Source organism: Protopterus annectens, chromosome 17.part0 (genome assembly GCF_019279795.1).
Source record: "Protopterus annectens isolate FY-2018-M chromosome 17.part0, PAN1.0, whole genome shotgun sequence".
Classification (NCBI taxonomy): Eukaryota; Metazoa; Chordata; order Ceratodontiformes; family Protopteridae; genus Protopterus; species Protopterus annectens.
Window position 1 is genome coordinate 657786430 of NC_056751.1, and position 24331 is coordinate 657810760.

General features: G+C 40.7%; 1 protein-coding gene across 1 annotated transcript in view; it reads right to left on the bottom strand.

Moving 5' to 3' along the window:
- Positions 1-24331, bottom strand: part of SPON1 (spondin 1) — a 1605397-nt gene that overhangs the window by 1508984 nt on the left and 72082 nt on the right. The gene's annotated exons all lie outside the window — the stretch shown is intronic.

The following is a 24331-nucleotide window of genomic DNA, read 5'->3' on the forward strand; positions in this document are numbered from 1 at the left end:
TATGCTCTATGCAGACAATCTCAAAAAACTCCAGCTTTACTCCATCGCATATCATCTACTCAGAGGCGGTCTCTGCCTAATATACAAAGCTATGGACATGTTCCACTTAAAGAAATCCGAATCCCTCTGAGCTACATGCTCTAGGGACCTAAACCTTGTCACCACAATAAATAGAACATGCTGGAGGGATAGATTCCTGTCTCAGAGACTTCCCATACTCTGGAACAAACTACCTATATATATCAAATAAAGCTCCTCATTAGCACTCTTCAAGAAAAATCTTGATGATTGGAAGGGAAATAGGAAATTCACCCGGGGATCACCTCTGAGGCTCTGCTCAACAAGGGCACAGGAAATTAATTTTCTTGGGTGGCGAAAGCCAGGGTACCTTTTTGGCTAGACTTGTATAGGCCCTAGGTCAGATAGCCTAGTACCTACCTATGAACCTATGATCATGAAATAGGCATACTTCCCTGCACTGAAGTAACCCATTCATCAGGGTCACTGTCTTTTAGATTTTTTGCTAAATTCATTAACTTTGCCACGTGGTAGGAACCTGGAACAACTTTGCTGACCATGTATGCCAGTTGACTTCCCTATGGTATTTACTTGCTGGACATATGTTATGCCCAGTCCCCACTATGCAAAGCTGCCTATTTCTCTCTGCTCACTGTTATGTGTCTTCACTGTATGTTGTTGCATATTATCACAATAAAAACTACTCATTATCCTAGCTTGTGCTTCTTCTTTGTGGCGGGCAAGTGTGACTACAGCATATGCACCAGTATTTAATAAAAGACTGGCAAATATACATTTATTTATAAGCCTGCTAGCATCTTTGGCCTCCTGCTTCTCTTTCTCTCATACATGCCACTCCTAGGATGAGCCCCTTCCTGATACACCATTTGTCAATATTTTCTGTCCCTTTTGTTCTTCATCGGTGTCTTGATAATCCGCGCCATTTTATAGAGAGAGGCTTATACATACCAACTGATAAATAGAAGCTTATACAGTCCTGCTGCATTCTGTAGACACTTATTTCCTTCTGCCTAACAGTTGAGTAGTGATAAGTGCTGATTTCAAACAACTTTTGTTACTCTCACTGATTTCTCAGTTATAGGGCCTTCCATGTGAAATCTGCATGTCCTGACTGTATTTGCATAGATTTCCACCCAGGGCATTGCTTTCCTTCCATATTCCAAAGGCATGCCAGTGGATGAACTGGTGATATAATTGCCTGTAAATAAATGCATAGCATGCATGTGAGTAAGTGTATTTGCATATGTTTCTGATAACAAGTGTGCATGCTCATATATTTATTCTGCAGTGGACTGTCAAACCATGCATGACTGCTTCTCTGCCTTGCATCTATGGCATATTGGGATAGGTTCCAGATCCCCATGCTTATGAAAAGGACAAAGTAACTATTGGAAATGTGTTTATTGCGTTTCTTAGTGCCCTGCAGCATGGTCAGCTGCTGCTCACTGCTCTCGCTGTCATGCCTCTAATCACCTCCTGGTACCTTGGAGTCATAATCTGCAAGGCTTTTTTGACATTATTATTACTTTTCAGATGGGGTTGACAATGACATATAATTCATGAAGACTTGTCCATGCCTCATGCAGTACACACCTTGACAATCCTATATGCCTAATCAGACAGTCTCTTCAGCATCATCTCCCACCTGGGCATAATAGCAGATCCAACTTCACCAGCACACATCCACCCCTAGGGTAGCTATGTCTATCGTTAATCAGTCTTGAGTTTCCTGGGCCACAATCAGGGCTTTATCCCTCTACTCAATTGCTGGTACTTATTAGAAAATTAATGACTAGATATTAGTTTTAAAGATTTTTTTGTATCAGTACTATGGTTGCATAAACTGGGCCTTTCATTCCACTGTTTTCATGACATTCTGTGTAGCTCAACTGCACTATAGATTAAAAAATATATGTTTTTAACTCAGTCATATTTTACTACTTTTTCTTTATGATATATGCCTTAATTGTTATAGAAATATATAAAACAAGCCTGCAACAACTTCATTACATTTGCTCTAGCTTTTGCTTTAACATGCATCTGACTTACTATTCTGCAAAGTATCACAGCATAGTTAATGCAGTTCCATATAAACATGAAATTAAATATGGAACAATGTTGGAGAAACATCAATTACTGGGAGTATTGTAACATTTCAAGTTATTGCATACAAAATAATTGACACTAAAACAGTTGCTATGCAAATACAAACAGTTCTGTAGAAATTAAAGTGAAAATAAATCAAAAATAAAAGTTGTTAAAAGAAATATGCATAGCATTGTGAAGGAGGTTAAAGAATAGTGCTTTGTGTTTATGATTTCAATTCTGCAGCAGTGTGTTTAAGAAGGGAATGTTGAACGTCTGTTATTAAACTGCTGTGTGTTCATTAGAGCACAGCATGCATGGAAGAAAATGACACTGTCGATGAACGAGTACTCTATTAAAGATTTCAACAACCCAATTCCATTTTCTGTTCCTTGGCTGTATGCTTCACCTGAGTGAGCTGGACAGTGTATTGGTGTAGACTGCCATGTGCTTCAGACTACAGTTATGTGAAATTAATCTACAGAAAGACAACCAGAATCAGATGAACTGGAATTTGTTTTAAATGAAATTTACTGCACAAGTGAATATGTCTTGCACTGACTAAGTGAAATCTCTGAGAAGCTGTAGACATTGTTGTATTTTGTTTTTACTTTAGAAATATCAGATCAGAAGACTCATATATTTCTTTACTAAGCAGACTGTGAGCACATGTCCAGGTTTGTTTTTGTGAAACCTATTCTGACTGACTCATTTATTAATTTATTTTATGTATTTATTCATTTTTAATTTTCATTTGAGCCTAACACGTTATGCAACTTGATTTAAATCTTCTAGCAAATGCATGCACTTTCAGATTTGCATATAACGTCCTCCTACAGTGCTCTTTTAAATTTCAGTCATTTCTAGCCTTAAACTGATGCAAAACTCTGCTGAATGACCTACAACAAGTTCATGGCATACAAGAATGAATGAGAAAGAATTTCTAGAAATGGGACTCTACTAAGAGAATACATGCAGGTTTAAATCTGTTGTAAGTGTAGGTGTTTTGTATATATCTGTGTGAATGGATTTATATTGCAGTTTACGGATTTATACTGTGAGAGTCTGGTAGTTCTTGATTAGTGTTCTTTTTTGAGGAAGTTTTGCAGATGTCCTATATGGAGGGATAATTTGTTTCCCTTGTAGTGTCTTGATTCTTGTTTGTGAAGTTCCACTCATTAAAGCTAGGGCAATCTGCTTCATGGCCAAGGAGAAAACCTCAATCTGTGTTTGCATTTGTTTTGTGTCAGTGGTATTTAACACTCCTGTGTTGCATTTATTTATTTTGTTGAATTTATCACTGTTTTTCAGCCTGCACTTGTTAATGAAGCACCATCTTCTTGTTACTGTACTGCTCTTAGGTTGTTCTAACAACATTCGGATATTTCCTAACCTCCTCTGATACTGCAAAAGCTGTTTTGAGTGAGTCTGACAAAATATTTCTAAGTTTTCCAAAGTTTTTGCATGTTGTGAACATTTCTCAGGGTTAGTGAAATTATTTCCAAGGATTCTTGATATTGCAGGAATTCTTCTGTTTAAAACAGTTTTTACTGCACTTGAGCTCAAAGCCAGTTTGTTTTACATTGGAAGGGTTATTTTGCACTCTGGTTAACTAAGGCTAACTTCGAGTCCAAACTGGACACATCCACTAAGAACAATCACAAGACCCTCTTCACATGCATCCACAACCTCAAAGGTAACACCCAAATCTGCTCTGAACTGGTGGTGAGGAACACAACATTCACAAATGCCATAGATATAGCCAACCTGCTGGCAGACAGGTTCAGTGAAAATTTCACCCCCCCTCCCTGTGCCCCCATCATTAAGCTAAGACATTCTCAGCACCTGACCCTTCCCCTCATCACCAGGGAGCAGGTCGTTAATACACTCTCAAGGGCAAAAAATAGTCTTCATGGGACCTGACAACCTCCCTGGCTGCATCCTACATGAACTCAGGCATGAGCGCTCAGCTCCATTAGGCAAAATATTCAATCAAAGCCTGAGCTTCATCCCAGCCAAATGGAGGCCAGCAACTGTCATCCCTCTACACAAATATTGGCAATTATAGGCCTATCAGCCTAATTAGCCTGATCTGCAAGGTCATGGAACTTATTATCTTGGACTTTATAAACAAAGACATTGGCAACCTCCAAATGCTTGACCCCACACAAGTTTGGTTTTGTCAAAGGGAGATCATGCCTCTTAAACTTAGTCAATTTCTTCTAAACAGTTATCAAGCCATGAGGGGAAGACTATGCATACTGCCTACCCTGACCTAGCCAAACCCTTCGACACTATTCCCCACTTTGGCATAATAGCTAAACTCTCCCAGCTAGGCATCAACCCATATGTTACTAGGTGGGTAGCTAACTGGCTCACTGATAGAACCCACTCAGTCAAAATGTGGAAAACCACCTCTAGTAGTAGACCAGTAATGAGCCGTGTACCCCAATGATCAGTCTTGGGGCTAATACTGTTGGGGATATACTTTTTTGAGGTGCAAGCCAAAACCAGTGGTCTGTGACTTACCCCGTTTGCAGATGACTGCAGGTTGGGTGCTGTATTAAGTTCCCCTAGTGATGGGAACATCCTCCAAGAAGGTCTTTCCAAACTAATGACTGGTGCCAGAAGCATGGCCTCAGACTGAAGGCCAAGAAATGCATCATTATCCCCTTTGGGGAAAATGGTTTCCCCACTAATTATCACATTAATTACAATGTACTAAGCATGTTGTCAGTCATGAGGGACTTGGACACCCAGGTTGATAGCAACCTGACTTTTGACCACCACAGTTTCTCTGTTATATGGAAGGCTTTCTGCATGACCCACCTCATAAGTAAGGGTATTTCATCCAGGAAGAAGGTGGTTATAACATCCATGTACACCTCCTTCCTTATTAGACCCATTATCAAGTACAATGCCCCTTCAGCATATACCTTGCCAAGCACATGCAGCAGATGGAGAAACCACAGAGGTTCCTGACCAGCAAAACCCAGGGTTTCCAACACCTGTCCTACACAGATAGGCAAAAAGCCCTGTCCCCCTACTCAGTCTCATACAGACTGCTCAGAGGTGGCCTGTGTCTGGCATGCAAGGCTATCTCAGACCCAGCCTTGACGGAATTGCTGCACATCCATAAGTCAAACTCCACATTGGAACATGGGTGAAATTCTTAGCTAGTGTTACAAGGGCTTCCGGGTCAATAGTCTAGTATCATCCTATGAACCTATGAACCTCTGGTGTGAGCAGAGAGCTAAATTCAACCCATCCAAGGTGGGAACTACTGGTCAATAGCTTATTGTGTTTTTATCTGATTGGCTTGAGGGTTTAACTTTATAAACGTTTTTCATTCTGATTGTATAAAATAATTGCTTTTGCGCATGCAACAGGGTGTAGCACTGTGGTGTATTGATGCAAACACTTGGAAAGACAAATGTTCCCTAGATGAATACTAAGGAACCCCTTCTAAGCTTCCCTGCTTCTCATCGTGCAAAGCAGTTGTGCACTGGTGCCTGGACCACAACCCAGCTGCGCATTTTGAGGTGCTGATGCAGGTTTCTACCACTAAACCTCCCCATTGATTAGCTGTTTTTACTAGTTCTAGAGCAAAACCTCATCCTTCTAGCCCAATCCCTGCCACTTATTGCAGAATACACCTGTCATAATGGATGGACACGTTTCCCACCATTTCTTCAGCTAGCCTGATTGACATGGGCATCCTGAGGCAATGTAGCAATTGCCTCATGTACACTGACAACCTATTACTCCTAAACATACAAACACAATATGAGAGAGATGCATCTATACTATGAATCTGAAATCAATGCTCTCTCTCATGTAACAACAAACCGGATATCAAACAGGTTGTCAGCACACACAATTGATCTTTTCCACAAACCAAGCACATAACTCATAAACCCACAGTTACTCACTAGAAATTTACCAAAAGAGCAGAGACCTTGCAATAGCAAGCCTTCTGCACACAGTACAGTTGTTCAAAGTAATGATCGTACCTGACGTCCCCACCCTCAGTAGCAAAAAGGCTGAAAATTTTCTCCAAAGCAAACTATACTCACCTAAGTGATGGCATAAACAGTTTCAAACCTCCTGCCACCACTGACAGCAATCATTTCTATGTGGAGGTGTACACAGATGCCCTGTATAAACCACCAACACAAATGTATAGTCTCAGCCATGCCAGACTGGATCAAAACAAGTCCCTCATGAAAAAACAAGCCACAGTGGTGGACATCTAGCATAAATAAGTTGTACAACAAGACAAAGGAACTGCTGTCACAGAACAAGAGAAAATGGTCTCAGTAGAGGAGGAACACTCTCTACAGCTTGAACAAGCAATTTAGACATCTTGTAAAGTCCTCTAAAGCAAAATACAAAATGAAATTATCCCTAGCTAAGGATATTCTCAAGGCAGCCTTTACTTACATCTGAAATTTAAAAGTGAAGGCCTAGCTTTGTGTTTAATTAATAGTGGACAGTACCACTCAAACTGAACCTGAGGACATGGTCAACTGGCTAGCAGATAGGTTTAGTGAAAACGTCACCCCCCTGTCCCCACCAATAATACCCCAAAACATACCTGTTACTAGTACTCTACCTAGTATATCCAAAGAGCAGGTCATAACCGCACTCTCCAAGGCCAAAAACACAGCCCCTAAGGGACTGGATAATATCCCTGGCTGCTTACTAAATGGTCTAAAACAGGAGTTAGTGGAAGCACTGGGCACTATCTTCAACCACAGTCTAAGTACTGACTTCATTCCAGCTGACTGGAAAACAGCAACCATAATTCCCTTGCACAAAGGGGGCCCTTTAACCAACCCTCTGAACTGTAGACCCATAAGCCTAACCAGCCTCATCTGTAAGGTCATGGAGAGAAAGATCATGGACCTTATCAACAAGGATATAGGAGATCTACAAAGTCTTGAACTGACCCATTATAGCTTCATTAAGGGCAGATTGTGCCTGTTAAACCTGGTGTACTTTTTTGAGAATGTCACCAAAGTCCTGAATGAAGGCAAAACAGTAAATTGCTTTCTGTCTTGACCATGCCAATGCTTTTGATACAATCCCCCACTCAGACATCCTTGAGAAACTCACTCAGCTGGGGATTAACCAATACATCATTAGATGGGTAGCAAATTGGCTCACCGACAGAATGCATATAGTCAAAGTTGAGGATTCCAGCTCTAACAGCAGACCTGTTACCAGTGGTATTCCACAATGATCTGTGCTGGGCCCCCTACTGTTTGGAATCTATTTCTCAAGAATCCAGGCAAAAACAGATGGCCTGTGGCTCACAAAGTTTGCTGATAACTGCAAACTGGGTGCAATCATTGAATTCCCCAGCATTGTCAACATACTACAAAATGGGCTTACACTGATAAATGACTGGTGCCAAGCCCTGGACTTAAATTTACTGCAAAAAATGCTTTATCATCCCCTTTGGCAAAGGAAAAGTCTCTGCAAATTACAATATTAACAGTATCCCCCTAAATTCAAACCCAGTGGTGAGAGATCTGGGAATGCAAGTTGATAGCAACCTTAACATTGATCATCATGTGTCCACAGTGGTAAGGAAAACCTTCTACATTGCACATCATTTCATAAGTAAGGGCATAGCATCCAAAGCTAAGTAGGTTATAACTCCACTGTACTCGTTCCTCGTCAGATCAATAATTGAGTGCAATGCTCCCTTCTGTATGTACCTCAGCAAATGCCTGCAGCAGCTGGAGTGACCTCAGAGGTTTCTCACTGAGAAAATTCAGGGCCTTCGGCACATGACCTACATGGACAGACTGAAGGCCCTGCCGGTGTACTCTGTATCTCTGTATCATATAGACTGCAGAAAAGCAACCTGTGCCTGGCCTACAGAGCAGTCTTGGACCCTTCCTTAATGGCGATGCTGCACATCTGCAAGTCAAATGGGACAAGGGTCACCCACTCCAGGGACCTTAACCTGACCTACAACATTAACAAGACATGCTGGAGAGACAGATATGTCTCCCAGAGGTTGCCACTCCTCTGGAACAAACTCACAATTCACATTAAACAAAGCTTCTCAATGACCCTATTTAAATGTAACTTCGACAACTGGATGGGAAACTTACCCTGGGGGTTTCATCTATATCTATCTTGGACAGGGCAGCCCGTGCTGACCTTAGATTTGTTTTGCAAATATAGACTATATATCTTGATCTATAAGGAACAAGGGTATATCATGGCTAGGTTTGCAAAGTCCCTAAGGCCAATAGCCTAGTAGCCTCCTGTGATCCTATGATCCTATCATGCTAGGAAACTCTTCAGCTAGCTTTGATGCAGTCTTTTTCCACTTCTGATAGCATACAGTTTTGTAAAAAAAAAAACTCTTCTTCCTGCATTATCCTACCACCCATCAATAGCTGACAGCAGAACTTCTTATCCTGGTACATTTTAAAAGCTTGGCGTCTGCTGCCAATATAAAAGTCACACAGAAGGAGTATGGAGTGGGTATCAAATCTTTTCTCCATGTCTCATTCTTGTGTTCCCTCAGTATGCACTCATAGAAGGCAATGATTGCCCACACTAACTTAGGGCCACATCTTTACCCCTAATCACAGTCCTAGTCAGCTCTTCATAAACCCACCTCAGGCCACCCATCAAAGCAACTGAATTATATTTCCATCCTGCCCTATTTGTCTGTGTGATTAATGTAAAAAAGTATTTATAGTGTACTGCTCTCACATATTCTTAAAATGTGACAGGCCAAGTCTTCCAGCTGAGGGAGTAACCTTAAGATCTCAGTCCATATTTTACGTTTCTTGCCATCCAGCACCATCTTTTTCAAGCACTCCTTGTAATGATAGTGGAAGGGCTTGTCTTGTGCCTGGTACATTACAAACTAATGTATAAATCAACTAATTGACTGTATCCTTTGTGGGAGATCCAGAGCAATAGTTTTCCACTGCTGGAGTAAACTCTTGCCTTTTTCTTCCAGAAGCTTATTTTATAAAGGCATTCCCACGCAAGGAAAGGGTAATAATCTATAATCCTATAGTTCATACATACAAAGTGCTTTTGTTTTTTTCAATATTAATTTTGTACCCTGAGAAGACACCAATGTCATGTAAAATAGAAAATGCTTCTAAAAGATCTCTCTTTGGTTCCATTAGGTACAAGAAGAGGTCATTTGCATATAATGAGACTTTGCAGTCATATCCTGCAAGTATATAACCAGGCACACAAGGATGCTTATGTCTCACTGTAAGTGGCTCTAGGTACAAGGTAAATGACAGGATAAGCAATTATAGATTGGAAATGAGAGCCTACTTTAATTCTAGCAGATGCTCTTGTATACAGTCTCTTTAAAAGGTGTACAAATGCTGGGGGGAAGCCATATGTTTGAAATATGATATACCAAATAAAGGTAGTCCCATTAATCTGGACAAAGCTTTTTCCATGTCCAAACGAGTAACCACAAAAGGTATTTTTCTGTGATACATGTTCTCAGGCATTATCATTGTCTTCATTATGTTATCAAATGTTGCATGGCACAAATCTTGTTTTGGCTTGATGACCCACAAATTGAATAAATCTTGATGGCCTATTAGCAAATATTGTGGTACAAAATGTATAATCATGACTTAAAATGGATATGGGCCTATTAGATGAGTGGAATTTAAGATCCTTTGCTGATTTCAGTATTAGGGTTATAATGGCCAATTGAATTAGCTAGTTCTATAAAGCAATCTATTAATTTCTGACCTACCCTGTTATATAATTCCAGTGGCACTCCATCTGGACTAGAGGAGGCTTTATTGCTAAATAATGTCACATATCAATGAATCTTGCTGAAACCTTGACAGGGCAGGGAGTGGAAGTCAGTCTTAAAAAATATGAGCTCTCTGAAGCCCATCAATACCTAATTCTGTACCTGCATATAAATGAGAGTAAAAACCTTCAAATAATTGCATTATCTCCTCGAACAAAGATATATCATTTCCCGAGCCTGTGTCAAACATAGTAGTTGCCATTCTATCAGATACTGGTTTCCTTATATAAGGGATAGAAACCTCTTAGCTCTTGGGACTTGTCAAATGACCAGATCTCAATGCCATTTTAGTGAAGTCGATCTTTTCATGTAGAAATGTTTCCATTTATTATTTCATGCTTGCTATTCCACCTTTGAATATATATTTTTTTCTTTTTAGAAATTTTTTTAATAGTTTTGGTAGAATTTCTGTTCTTTTTTGTCTTTGTGCTTTTGTGTTGAATATAATTATACTGTTTCATACTCCATTTTCTTCTCATACAACTCCCCAACTTGAGTAATTAGCTCAGACTCATGCTAAATATATTACAAGAGTTGACCCCTCATGCTGTCCATCTCTGACCTGGAAACATGAGTAACTCTCATCAGTACCTACTACATCATGGGTCCATTGTATCTGGAACTTGCTTCCAAATTTCTGAGGAAGTCCCCTATGAAGGATGAACTTGACCAAATCTGACAAACTGCACCAGTCTCATAGCAGCCAATCAAAATGCAGATTTTCATTTTTTGCCCAATCATGTCACCCTTAGACAGGAATCTATCATCGGTTCCTTTTATTGTTTTTACACAACTCTTTACGAATCACCTGGAGCTCAACATAAGACCACCTACCGAACATATGCCAGCACCTTCACACCCCAACACCCACTAATACCCTTCCTTTCTACATTTAAGTTCTGAGATTCTGTCCTTATACTTCCCCTCACTAACCTATCATATGCCCCTAATCGGCACTGACATGTATTACTCCCATCCCAATCAGCCTTCTACACTATCCATCTAATGAACATACACACTCTGTGCTACCATGAACCAGTCATGGTAACTTTGCTGGATGATTGGCAGATCACTCCAGCTTTAAGCAGCTTAAAGATTTGCACTATTTAAGTGCAGTTTTTATATCTACGATTTTAAGTTTTGAAAAATTCTATAAAAAATAATGTTAGAAGAAAGCAGTTATCTTTTTGTCCAATAAAATTACTGCTTCTGTTGTCAATCTTTTTTTTTTTTTGCACGAGTGTGTGTGTGTATGCCTTTGTGTTGCAACAGCCTTTACCTGAATAATGAAGAAATATATGCATGCAGAGGAAAAGCTGTGCTGTAACAGGGTACACTGACCATAATTCTGCTTACCCCTTTACTAAGTTTGTTTGTGTCTTTCTGCTTTTCCCGTTTAGGGGTTGCCACAGTGGAACTCCGGTCCGCTAATGATTGGCAGTAGATTTTTACATACTGAGTTGCCAGCTCTGACACACAACCTTCAACAAAGGTACACCCATTCACGCATGTCTCCACACAGAAGACGTTCTAGCTGAGAATCGAACCGAACAGCATCTTACTTTGAGGCGACAACGCTACCGCAGCACCACCACCCCTTTACTAAGGGTTTATGCAAAATATGCTAATTTCTATAAACAGCATAATATCATAAAAATGTTTTATGGTATTGCCCTAATTGACCTTTTATGTCCATAACCATTTAGCATTGAATCATGCAGACAAAAGTTAAAAAAAATGTTGTTCAATAGGTATGGTCAGACATATCGAATTCATGAATAAGTCACATTGTAAAAACACAAACTTATCTTTTTAATTTCAGATCTGGTGCCTGGTTACCTCAAGTGGATATATCTATACAGGTATAGCAAGCAAAGATGTGCAGAAAAAAAAAGCTACATATTAATGATTCCCTTGAATTTTAATGACTTGATAGCACAACTTTTTTGAAATCATTTATTACTCTCAACAAACATGTAACAGTACAGCAAATGTTTGACAGTTAAACTAGGCAGCTTTATAAAGAAACTGCGTTCTCTTCTGAAAATGAGCATTAAACACATATGTAGGATAATACCATTGAGAAATGCAACTTCTTGTGAAATGACTAAATTTAAATGGATATCACAATTTTAGTTTATTTAACAATGAATTCACTGCATTTTCTCAAGAGTATCCTAGGGATTTGTATAGAACCCCAGCACTTGTGTTAAAGGTTGTAGGAAAAATCTCTGAGTCTGGAATGCAGAAATCTCTGATTCAGAAACCCATTTGCCTCAATGAGGAAAGGCTTCATTACTGGCCAATTTGCATGTCTCTGAATGCAGTTAAGTAACACGGGTGCAGTTCAGCATGTCCCTGAGGTAGTTAACAGTGGCTACCACCTTGTGTTAGCACAGCTACATGATGTCTTCTATTTCCCAGCCCTGGTAATTCACAGATGCTTACAGCCAGTCCTTAATTCCAGACATTTGAGTTTTACACTTTATGTCTGTCGCTCATCTTGTGTAGCTAGTTAAGACAAAGAGGCTTGGGTGTTAGTTTATATACCTTATTACATACAAACACATCAGTATTGATAGCAGCAACATAAAATATAAACAAACTAACTGACTGACTACTATACATACATACATACATGCTTATACCTCTGCAGCTTCCTATAAAATGGCAGTATGTCTTGCATGTACTCATTACATAAGTGCTAGCTTACTGGAAAGCTTAGTAAACGTACATACGCACTCTGATCTACATCCTTCAGTAAATGCATGCTAGTGCAAAAGGTATTACCCTATCAACGTCCTACATTTGTAGGAGGAATTCTCATGATGTTTCCATGATTTTGTCCCACCATTGATTTTTGATTTTGTCCCACCACTGATTTTTGATTTTGTCCCACCACTGATTTTTGATTTTGTCCCACCACTGATTTTTGCTTTATTTCTGATGTCTTTGACTATGAGGTTGATAGGTATGTGTAATGTTCCCTGGCTCTTTGTTTTGTAAGCTATGAACTGTTTTTTTGTTTTTGTTTTTGTTTTTTTCTCCCACTTATTTATTTTTAACTTAATCTCTCTGCTTTCTAGTGGTGGTGCAAAGGACTAATACCCACTTGAAAGTGGAAGGGTATAGGGCTGGAATCCATTTTTGTGGATTTTAAGGCATGCTACTTATCCACGATGTCTAGTGTTTCTCCACACCCTAGAGTCCCATTCTATTTAAGTGGCAGTCAGGCATGAGTTTAAAGAGGTACCCCTGTTGGTTAGTGCCTCCCCGCAACCAATGTTGCAGGCTCTGCTTATTAGTCTAAGGATGTGTGGAAGTATGAACACCACACCGACACACACATACACACACATACACACACACACACACTCACACACACACACACACACACACACACACACACACACACACACACACACACACTCACACACACACACATTACCACTACGTCACACTCATATGTACATTCATACATACAGCCCCTTGCATGCACTTATGTGCATAGTCCTCAACACTACCTTATCACTAAACACTCCAGCACTTACAACTTCTGCAATGGATATTGGCTATGTTCATTATCACAATCAGCTAGGAACATCTGTGTTACTTTATGCAGCTGATTGATTCACTGAATCGGCCAGCTGCACAAATGCCTTACAGCAGACAGTTCCAGAGAGAGTAATGACTAACTAGCACAAACCTCTCCCTTAGAATGCCTCATTAGCATACAGCTTTGCTGAGAAGAAGACAGCTTGCCAGGTGTTCCATGTCTTCATGCTATCAATGAATTTAAAAAAGTTACCTGGAAGTGTCATTTTTATGAATTCAGCCCCGTGTCACAGTTCAATACAACAAGAACATGCTTAAAGTTCTTTTCTTGTTTAAATAGACACGACCTACAAATTCATATTTTCATTGGTTATTATCATGAACTGGTTGGGCGGCCATGGTGGTGCAGCAGTGAGCGTTGCTGCCTCACAGCAAGAAGTTCTCCAGTTTGATCCTCGGCTGGGGTGCCTTCTGTGTGGAGTCTGCATGTCCTCCCTGTGGTCACATAGGTTTTCTCCAGATTCCTCCAACTACCAAAGATATGCTGTAGATGGACTGGACACTCTAAATTGGTCCTAGGTGTGCGTGTGTGTGCCTTCTGTGAAAGGTTGGGCACCGGGCTAGCAACTTGACACCTTAAAACTCCACTGCCAATCATATGCAGACAGGTGATCTGCTGTGTTGACCCCTGACCGAGATAAGCCAAAAGAAGAATTATCATGAGCTGGTTACTTTGCAGACGTTACAAATATAGAATTCAAGTGAAATTCGTCATTTTCATTCCCATGTCTGTTGTATGTTATGCTGTTCACTGGCAACTGATTGCTGTAATATTTTTGAAATGCAATGTATCATCATTAGTTTCTGTTATTCATGGCTTAATTGTAAGTCATGTACAACTCACAATTAATTATCTTACAAGGCAATTTGTTCTTCAGAAATAGGATGTGCATCAGTTATCATACATGTGGCAGTTATATACACCTCATACTCTGTTGTTGATTGTTACCATATGTGACAACAGTCATTAATGACTCAATATGGTGTGAAAGACAAATCTGAATAATTACTGCTGCCTCACTTGCTTTTATAAACCTATTTTTCTTATGCAGAAACCATCTCCCTTACTCCTTTGAGGAAATAATCGAGTCATTATTTCTGGTAAAGAATGCATAGTATATATTACTAAAACTCTTTGTCTCTTAAAAATGAAGAAGAGAATGACTTGTTAATAATTTTATACTGTTCTGGTATACTTTGCACCATTGATGAAAAAAATTAAAGTATACTATCAAAAAACACTGATTTGGAGAACAGTTATGGATTTATGAGTTGATTTGCATATTTCCCATGAAACTGTCATTAACATAAGTTTCTAATTGTTTCGTTTTGTTTTTGTTTTTTAAGTGTACTTTAAAAGAATTAATAACAAAGATAACAAGAGAAAAATAACCATGGAAAAAAACAATATGCAATATTTACAAGCTCAGTATGACATAAGTAACAAAGTAAAATAAAAGGTATTATCCTACAAATGGGTCTTCAGAAGCAGCATACATTTAATGTATGCAGGGAGGTTTGTCAACCATTTCTATATATTTCCCCAAAATCCTAAGTGTTCCCATATTATTATCTACTCACGAGGAATAGACAGTGATAAAGACCCATCTTTAACCATGTACTAGATGTTACTAAGACATTGCCTTAGAAAGCTATCAAACTACTCTCTTGAAATCCCAAATGATGCTTTCCAGTGTTTTGCAATAAAAGTCTTTGCAACACTAGACAGAATGTGACCAAGCAGCATTTGAGGAGGTATTCCAAAAAAACAATGCTTCCCCATTATCTGACTGTCTAAAGGCACCCCAAAAAACTTCAAATATCAAAATCTGAAATCTAAGCCAACAATTCCCAGTGTCAGCACATTCCCAAAACATGTGGAAGTTATCCTTTTTTCATCACATCTCCAGCAGTAATCCCAGAAAAGTCTATAGACCTGACAAACTAACATTAAAAAACATGTGGAAGTTATCCTCTTTTTTCATCACATCTCCAGCAGTAATCCCAGAAGAGTCTATAGACCTAACAAACTAACACTAAGTACCATCTAGAAAGAATTCTAAGTTGTTAGTCTCCAAACTTGGGCCATTTCATCAGTTAAGGAGATTCCCAAGCCTTTGCCCACTCTAACAAGTTCAACTGGATCCTTTCCTGCATCCTGTGTCTGATCTCTATCAAAGAGGGCCACAGATGCCATTTATAAAGTTCCTTAAATTCCCAGATATCTTTATAAATAGCATAGATGGCCCCTTTTTAACACTTCTCCATTTCTCCCCAGGGTAAACATCTACTAATTTCTAAGCTGAGATAATACATTGGCAAGGATTCACGAAGCCTACGTGTAAGAGTTATAACTCTTACACGGAGGCTGCAGTTAAACGGAGTGAAGCCAGCATGCTCTGCATATTCATGAGAGCATGCTGAATCACACCTAAGGCTAACACGGTCCATGTAAGACAGTAGGGGGCATGTCTGTAGGCTGAGCCGTGCAAGCGGACACGCCCCCAGAAGAGTAAAAGTGCCCAAAGTAAACACCCATGACAGAGTCCATGGAAATGTGAATAAACACAACACAATACATGCCCCCACAGACTATGAACAGAAAATATATAAATGAACATGTTATATATATTTTTTAAATCGTAAAGATGTTTGCCCGTGAGTGCGCTTGTTTGCACGGGCGTGCCCGTAGCGCAGCCACAGTTAGCAGTCAGTGGGAAAGCATATACGAACTAAATATGCAAAGTAAGCAATAGCGTAGCGGTAGAGATGTCGGCTGAAGAGCAGGCATCCATGGTTCGAGCCCCCACAACATCAATTTTATTTTTAGTAAAATAAGCACAAAACAAGTCCCTGACAAATATGTACACATATAAAATGGCATGTTATGTAAAATGTAATGAAATAGTCCATTTATTTTGAAGAAATGTGAGGTAGCAAAACAATAAAAAATGCCAGATGTGCCTATAGCTGAGCTACAGTTTAACAAGGTGAGTGCATCTGCCCGTAGGTGAGCAGTGGTTTAACAGGTGCAAAATGAGTGCCCATAGCTGAGCAGTGGTTTAACAGGTGCAAAATGAGTGCCCGTAGCTGAGCAGTGGTTTAACACACTGAAACTGTGTGCCCCTAGCTGAGCTGAGCGTAATATGCATGATGACAGCCAAATGGGGTGTAAACCAGCGTACCCCGTTTGCGCGGAGCTGTGCACCGTACTAACAAGCTAACCGACGGGCAACGTTGAGCAAGCTGTAACAAAACTGCCTTTACACAGACACACCCCCTAGCCTGTGTAGACAGTCATAAAATATAAAAAGCACTGGGCAGGGTCGAACCCTGGATACCATGCACCATAGTCAAGGTACTGAACCACTAAACCATGACAGCTGTACACAGAACTGCAGTAATAGCACATATATAGGAATGAATAGAAAGTGGAGCATGACAAAGCAGGTTTTGTGAAGTGGATACAATTACAAAATGGCTAATCATAGATAAGTGTGGGAAAAATGGCATATATAAGCCCCACAGGTGGGAATACACAGCATAAATGATTGTAGAACTGACTTGCAGCCAGAATGTCAGGTGTAGGTGAGTGTAGTTGCTTTTGAGCACAGAGGTGGGGCATTGAGGAGTCCAGATACATGGTCTGGCTCCTAGTCCACAATCATGAGGCCCAACTCATGCAGGGCCAGGTCCTGTGGGGAGCATATAGGGCTGAGGCATGGGACCGGTTGGCTCATGATCTCACCTGTGCCACAGGGATTCCAAGGACTGGTGAGCAGGTCCGTCACCACCATGTGGACCTGAAGAGACGCAAGCAGGACCAATTGAACCTTTGGATACAGGAGGCCCGGCAAATGCCCAATGCCCCACTACTGAGTAAGTTACATTTAATTATGTATGTAAGAAATTAAATCAGCTGATATTATGGAGATGTGTATTCCAATATTACTTCATTTATATTACAGCTGCAGGTGTCCGTTCTGCGAACCGCAGAGCCTATGGCAATAGGCTGGTGTGGTTGCTCCACCAGGCAGGTCAGTAATCCACTCCCAGTAACTAAAGAAATATCAAAGTATGACAGTTAGCAAAAGAGTGCAGTGTAGTCACTAAGTAATAAAAATGTGCAAGTAACAGTGTAAAAGTGTTTGCAAGTATTGCTTGATTAGAAAAGTGTGTTGCAGTCTGTAATCCAAACAGAAAAATGAAAATGTCTGAAATAAAGTCTGAAATAAAGATGCCCCACTTGTAATATAATAGTACACAACCTGCAGCAGGCTGAACAGTACAGCTGCAGAAGATGAGCAAATCACATGTGTGAAATATATCCCTGTTGAAATACTGAAACATGACAGAAGTGAGACTGCTGGAAAGGATTGTAATAACTACAGGTAAAACATGTCAATAAAGCCTAGAAGTAAGTAAGATCCTGAATAGTAAAATGAAAACAAGTGAGAGAGTGTGAGAAAGAGTTATGAATCCACCAATAAAGTAGTAATAACCCCTGAATAAAGTATACTGCAGTCAGTACAGAATGAAATGAAAAATGAATGTGACAAGTAGAACCAAACTGCGAAATGCGTCCAAAGTGTTGCTGCAGCTGGAATGTGTATCCCAAGATCTGGATATGTTGCTCTCAGTCTGCAATATGCAGATAGTATGCTTGTCTGAAATATCAAACATCCACAGTTGTCTATAACTATATAATGCAAATGTAGCAGGATGATGTAGCTGAGCAAAGCCAGATATGAACGTGTATGAATAACAATAAAATGTATATTGATGTAGCAGTAACAGTCCTATCACCAAATGGAAGTAGTTATCATATAGGAAACTGTAGTTAGAACAGTAGTGTGTATATATCTGTAGCTATTAGAAATGTACAGCATATGTATTGGTATTCGATGGTGTTAATAATATTTTCTTCACCCCACCCTATAACCACATATAATCCATTCCACATGAAATTGGTATGTGCAATCACAATTAACACCCCTGGACATTTGTCCTGTTGGGTCATAAATATTTGCATGTCCGTTGATGCATCTGCCCTGTTCATACATCCAAACCTGATGGCCTGTTGCCATCAATCAACCCTGCATGTTGTTGGACTGTGTATTGCTGCTCAAATTATGCATGTGTTATGCTCGCTGTTCAATGGTGTGAATATCTGGGTGTTTGGTTAATGGGAATACTAATGCATGCTGTTACAACTAATTGCAAATGGTATTGTATGTTACTAACCCAAACTGTCATGACATAATGCAAAACATAGGACGACAGGGAAGGTGGGTTCCAGCGGACCCACCTCTCCCACCTCAGCCGGCGAGTGCACCTGGCACTAGTGCCCAGTCTGGACCCTCCTCCGGTGGCCCTGTGCCACCTGCAGGTGGAAGCGCTGCAGGGGATGGGGCCCGTCCCCCTCTGCAAGCGTAGCAGGAGGAGAACCACCACTCACCCTCCTTAGCATCCAGACTGTGGTGCGTATGGTGATCCAGGACTCTGTTCTTGGGCCCCTATGCCAGCTCGAGGCAGAGGTGGCACAAATTACGAGCATGCCTGTTGCCCGGCCTACACAGCCCCCAGCACAGCCCCATCCTGGGCAGTGAAGGAACAGTGGCAACTGCCCATGGGTGGGGATATCAGCTCCACTGTTGCCATCTGTGGGCTCATGGGCTCTGGATATCCAAACATCCATCCCCGTCAGTTGTGTAACCCCCCCACACGTGTCATACACCGCCCCTGTATGCGTCTTGTTTGTCTTGTCTGTTGACCTACCCAACCTACCTCCCCAGCTATACCGACTTCCTTCACCTGACATACCACTCTCACCTGAAAAAAAAAAAGGGCACTCTGTACCCACAAAAAAATTACGCCCCATACATAGCTGCCCATTCCGCACATATGTGTGCCGGACATGGAAACTATCAATAACAATTGGCTGTACAACAAGTATTATTGTTGTCCTTACACCTCTCTCAGGGGTGGAAGGTATCAAATGTCACACCGAATTACAAACATATGCACAGCTGTTGCTGATGAAGAAATGGGCAGCTATGGGCCCTACCTACATCCCTCCTGCAAAACCCAAGCTTGTTTCCCTACTGTCTTACCCTCTTTGTGACCCCTTTTTCACCACTTTCCTGTCTCCCCATTTTCATTTCTTTCAAAGAAAATAGCATGGGTGTGCACAAGAGTAAGCACGTTTAAGCGGTTGTAAGCGGGTGTGTGCGGAGCTGAATGCCAGTGCGCATGCGTGAGCTCCATGCAAACCAGTGCTAACCCGGTTACAACTGCTTAAAAGTGCCTTAGTCACTCTGATTGACAGGTCCTGTAGTCAGTTCAAAAGCAAAATAAAATCCCACTCTCAGTCCAGAACCCAAGACCTTGGAAACAGTAGTTTGCATGACTTACTACTAAGCCATGACTGTTATACAATAACATTGTGCTAAGATAAATATATCATCTAATAGGAATGAATGTAAAGGGAATATAGGATGTGTAGTACACAAAGCATGTCATGTATATTTACTGTCAAATCTAGTGGATATCTATGATAGTAGTGTGTGAACAGAAACAGCCATGCTAGTTGGTAGCTAGTAGGTAATAATGTCACTGTAGCACCATGCAAGCCACATGCATACTCACAGCAGGTTAATCACTGCCCATACCCCACAACCTCTTACAGGAACACATCCAGACCAAGTAATAAAATATGTAGAGCAAAGGGCCAAAACCAGGGACACATTACAAATAATGTTACAACAAACTCAGACAGTTCAGAGAATAACAGGTTCTGCATTTTGTGGGATGTTTGGAAAGGTATGAAGTCTGAAACTTAAATGTTTGTCACTATATTCTGACTTGAGCCCAGAGTGATTTGCCAGAAAAAGCTGTGCATGACATATTGACCAAAATATGAGGTAGAAATGTGGACAACCTGCAAATATTTGTACACATGAGAGGTCTGACACCACCATATTTGAATAGTTAAGAGCCTAGACATAGCAACAGTGAATGAATTACAGGGATGCCCCACACTCCATGTGAAATGTACAAACAGTAGGCAGAAAGGTGTTACAACACATGCAATGGTAACTATGGAGTCCTGAAAGTATGCACCACTTGCATGGCAGAAAAAGTGTAGTAATACATATGCTCATGCTATCCCACAGTCACAACTGCAGCATACCAGACAATTTAATGTGTGTACCCCACTGATATGTACCATTCCATGAGGCAGATAACAGATGCACCTGAGAGTCTCTGGGGCCTGCTCAGCAGCATACTCAAGTACCCTAATAGATGTCAAGGCCCACACCATGGCCAGACCACACTGCATGCTGTAACACCCTAGCAGATATAGCAAGCATTCCAAGGTGTGAATGTACATGGAAAATAGGAAAGCCACAGCAGCACACTACAGTCAGGACACCTAGCAGGCATACAAGTAGTGACTGTAAAGGGCAAATATTGAAGCCATAGCAACAAAGTGCAAGCAAAAGTGCAAGGAAAGTACACACACATTAACAGTAGTAGTAGTCGTAGGTGCCAGTGTACATACACAGTTAGTACAGGAAAATGGAGAAATGAATGGAGAAATGTTAATCTACAACACAGCTGGAAATATGAGAGAGATACCAACCTTTACACTCACAGAACATTGTCCACAGCATACCAGCATGGTCCCTGCCCTTAAAATCTGAAAGGGCTACGCCTATCTCACATACCTTTTTATAGCACTGTTCTGAAATCACAGTGAGAACTGAAATCAGTACACAACTGGCTGCATGCAATTAGCAAATGCTGGCTAACAATTGGTGCAGAGGCCATCACATGGACATATGCAGATACCTACAAAAGTATGCTGTACTCCCAGTCCACACATGCAATACTTTCATCGCACCCTGAGGAGGAAGTGAGAGACAGACAGAGAGAGAGAGAGAGAGAGAGAGACAGAGACAGAGACAGAGACAGAGAAAACAAAATTAAACATACACAAACAAAACTGTTCAGCAACAGCCACCTGAAAGCTGACAACTGGCAAGTGGAGCAGCAGGACACAAAACCAGATGGCAACACAAGCAGCTGTGACAAACACAGGTAATGTAAAGTAATACTATAAAGGTCTACATACTGTGAACCCTCCATATGTGTCATTGGTCTATATCCATATGTATATGAAGATGTGCAAAGGGCAGGGGACATACAGCAACTATCAGTGAAGGCTGTACATACATTTGTATGTGAGAGCATCTATGTGCACATATCAATGTAGTTTGAATGTAGGTTGTAGTGCAATGTACAAAGTAGGTTTCACAGTTATGTATGTTTAGCAGTATGTTAGTGTGTGTATACAGTATGGTAGACGAACATGTTGATATACCTGTCTATCATATGGATACGTATGTATGTCAAAATATGTATGTATGTATGTATATATATATATATATATATATATATATATATATAATATGCATATATGTATACATACATAGAGAGAGATGTAGACAGATAGAATATGTACAAACATATATATGTAATACACACATACAGATATAGATATATGTAGATACATATACATAGACAGACTGATCTGACTATCTACAGGTATGACTGTATATGACGACCTCAACACCCCCTGTCCTACCCCCTCTGTCACTCTCACCCCCTCTGTGTCACACGCCCCCCTCTCCATATCTATAGCAATATATGTACATCAATATATATATATGTGTATATGTATACAAACATATATATATATATATATATATATATATATATATATATATATATATATACATATAGACATATCTATATACACACATATATATATATATATATATATATATATATATATATATATATATATATATATAGAGAGAGAGAGAGAGAGATGTATATATATTCTGAGTGAGGCACATGTGTACAGATGTATTGCAACAGGTGCCTGGTGACAAAGGCATGGAGTGAACACCAGTGTCAAAACTGGAGTAACATACCCCATTTCAGATCACCTACACCAGTAACCACCAGATATGTGATTGGCTGCCCACCACTGCATGTGTCAGGGGTGAACAGGGTCATAAATGTGTACAATAGTCCCCCCAATGATATTCACAGTGGCACACTATTCCGGGAATAGCTGCACATGGTATGTGTCTGCAGACATGGTGTGTCAGCTATGGACATGTAGGTCAGTGTACCCCTCCACACCACATAATGGCTGCCATGGTATGTACCTCACATGACAGCTACAGATATGGAGAAGGACACAGTGACATGTACAATACTGTGACAATGCACTCTAACACATTACCAATGCACAGTGACTGACAACACCACAGGGTACACACATACTACCCACATAGAGGTTGCCACTCCTGGATTTACATACGTAAGTCACACCCATGACAGATGTCCAACAACCATAGTAACACTTCACACCATCCACAACCTAAATGACAGCTGTGTGTCGTCCGTGCCACTGCAATAGAGAGCACATGTGGAGGTAAAGGTTCCTACCCACAGATAAGACATACCCTGCAATAAACCACACAGTGTTAAGAAGCAAGACTCCCCATGAGTACATGGCACACATACCCCTGCTGAATGTTAGTCAGATAGGTAATATGCCATATGAGTCACCCTGTGTAACTGTGTGACAGCAGCAGGTACCATCACACCACATGTGTCACAATGGTCAGGGTAACAGAACAGTATGCTGCTGTAGTCCCAGGGGCAATAGCATATTGTATAGTATTGTATTGTAATGTATTGTATTGTGTTGTATTGTATTGGTATGTTGAGGTGCCTCCTTTGTGGAGTGGAACCACTGCTGCTGTGCGCCAGTGTACAGGTACATATCCTGTAGTCAGGCTAGTGTTACATAGCATATGTGTGTTTAGCTCCTGTCGGTGTTCATGTAGCATGCAACCGGGGATACCATCAGGTCCCAGTCATGTTGTGTATTCTGCTTTCCTGAGGGCAGCTCTCACCTGGACATCTGTGATGACAGGGAGGTTACAGTCAGCTGGGATAACTATGTCTTATGTTGAGGGAGAGGGAGGGGTGACATCTGCACTGAACCTGTCTGCCACAATGTTGTCAATATCTGTGGTTTCAGTGAATTATTTGTTGTTGTGTACTAACTATGAGCATAGTGGAGGGATTCTGACCAGGTTGCTAACATAGCTGAGGAAGGCCTTCTGGTTATCTGTAGTGTCCCTCTTGATTTCCCTCTCAAAGTTGCCCATGGATGTTTGTATGAGGGAAAATAGATCCTTACTAGTGCTGCTCAGACATGCCTTCCCTTTATGGAATTATGCTCTGTCTTGCAGTAGCTTCCATCTTTTGTAATACAATCTGTCTATGGCTGGGGTCCACCAGACAGGATGCTGTCCCTTTGTGGAGAGTGTCTTGGTCATATATGGGATTGCATGATCCATGGATTCTCGGAGATGTCCATAGAAAGCATTTGTGTAGGGGTCAGCATTGTGGGTTGTGTCTTCCACTGGCCCAGTGGGCTGAAAGGATACCATGTCACTGTTACAAAGTGTAAAGTTTGCATTTGCAATGCTATTCACTATAGTCGTTTGTGCTGGTGGTGGAGGTGGGATATGTATATCCAGGGCAATTAGTTTGTGGTCAGCTCACAGTAGTTGATGATGTAGGCCATACAGTACCTAGATACAAACCCCCAGAGTGAGGAGGTGCTCTTGACCTGAATCAGTGTTCTGACTGCTGGGGTTTGGTAGTATGTCG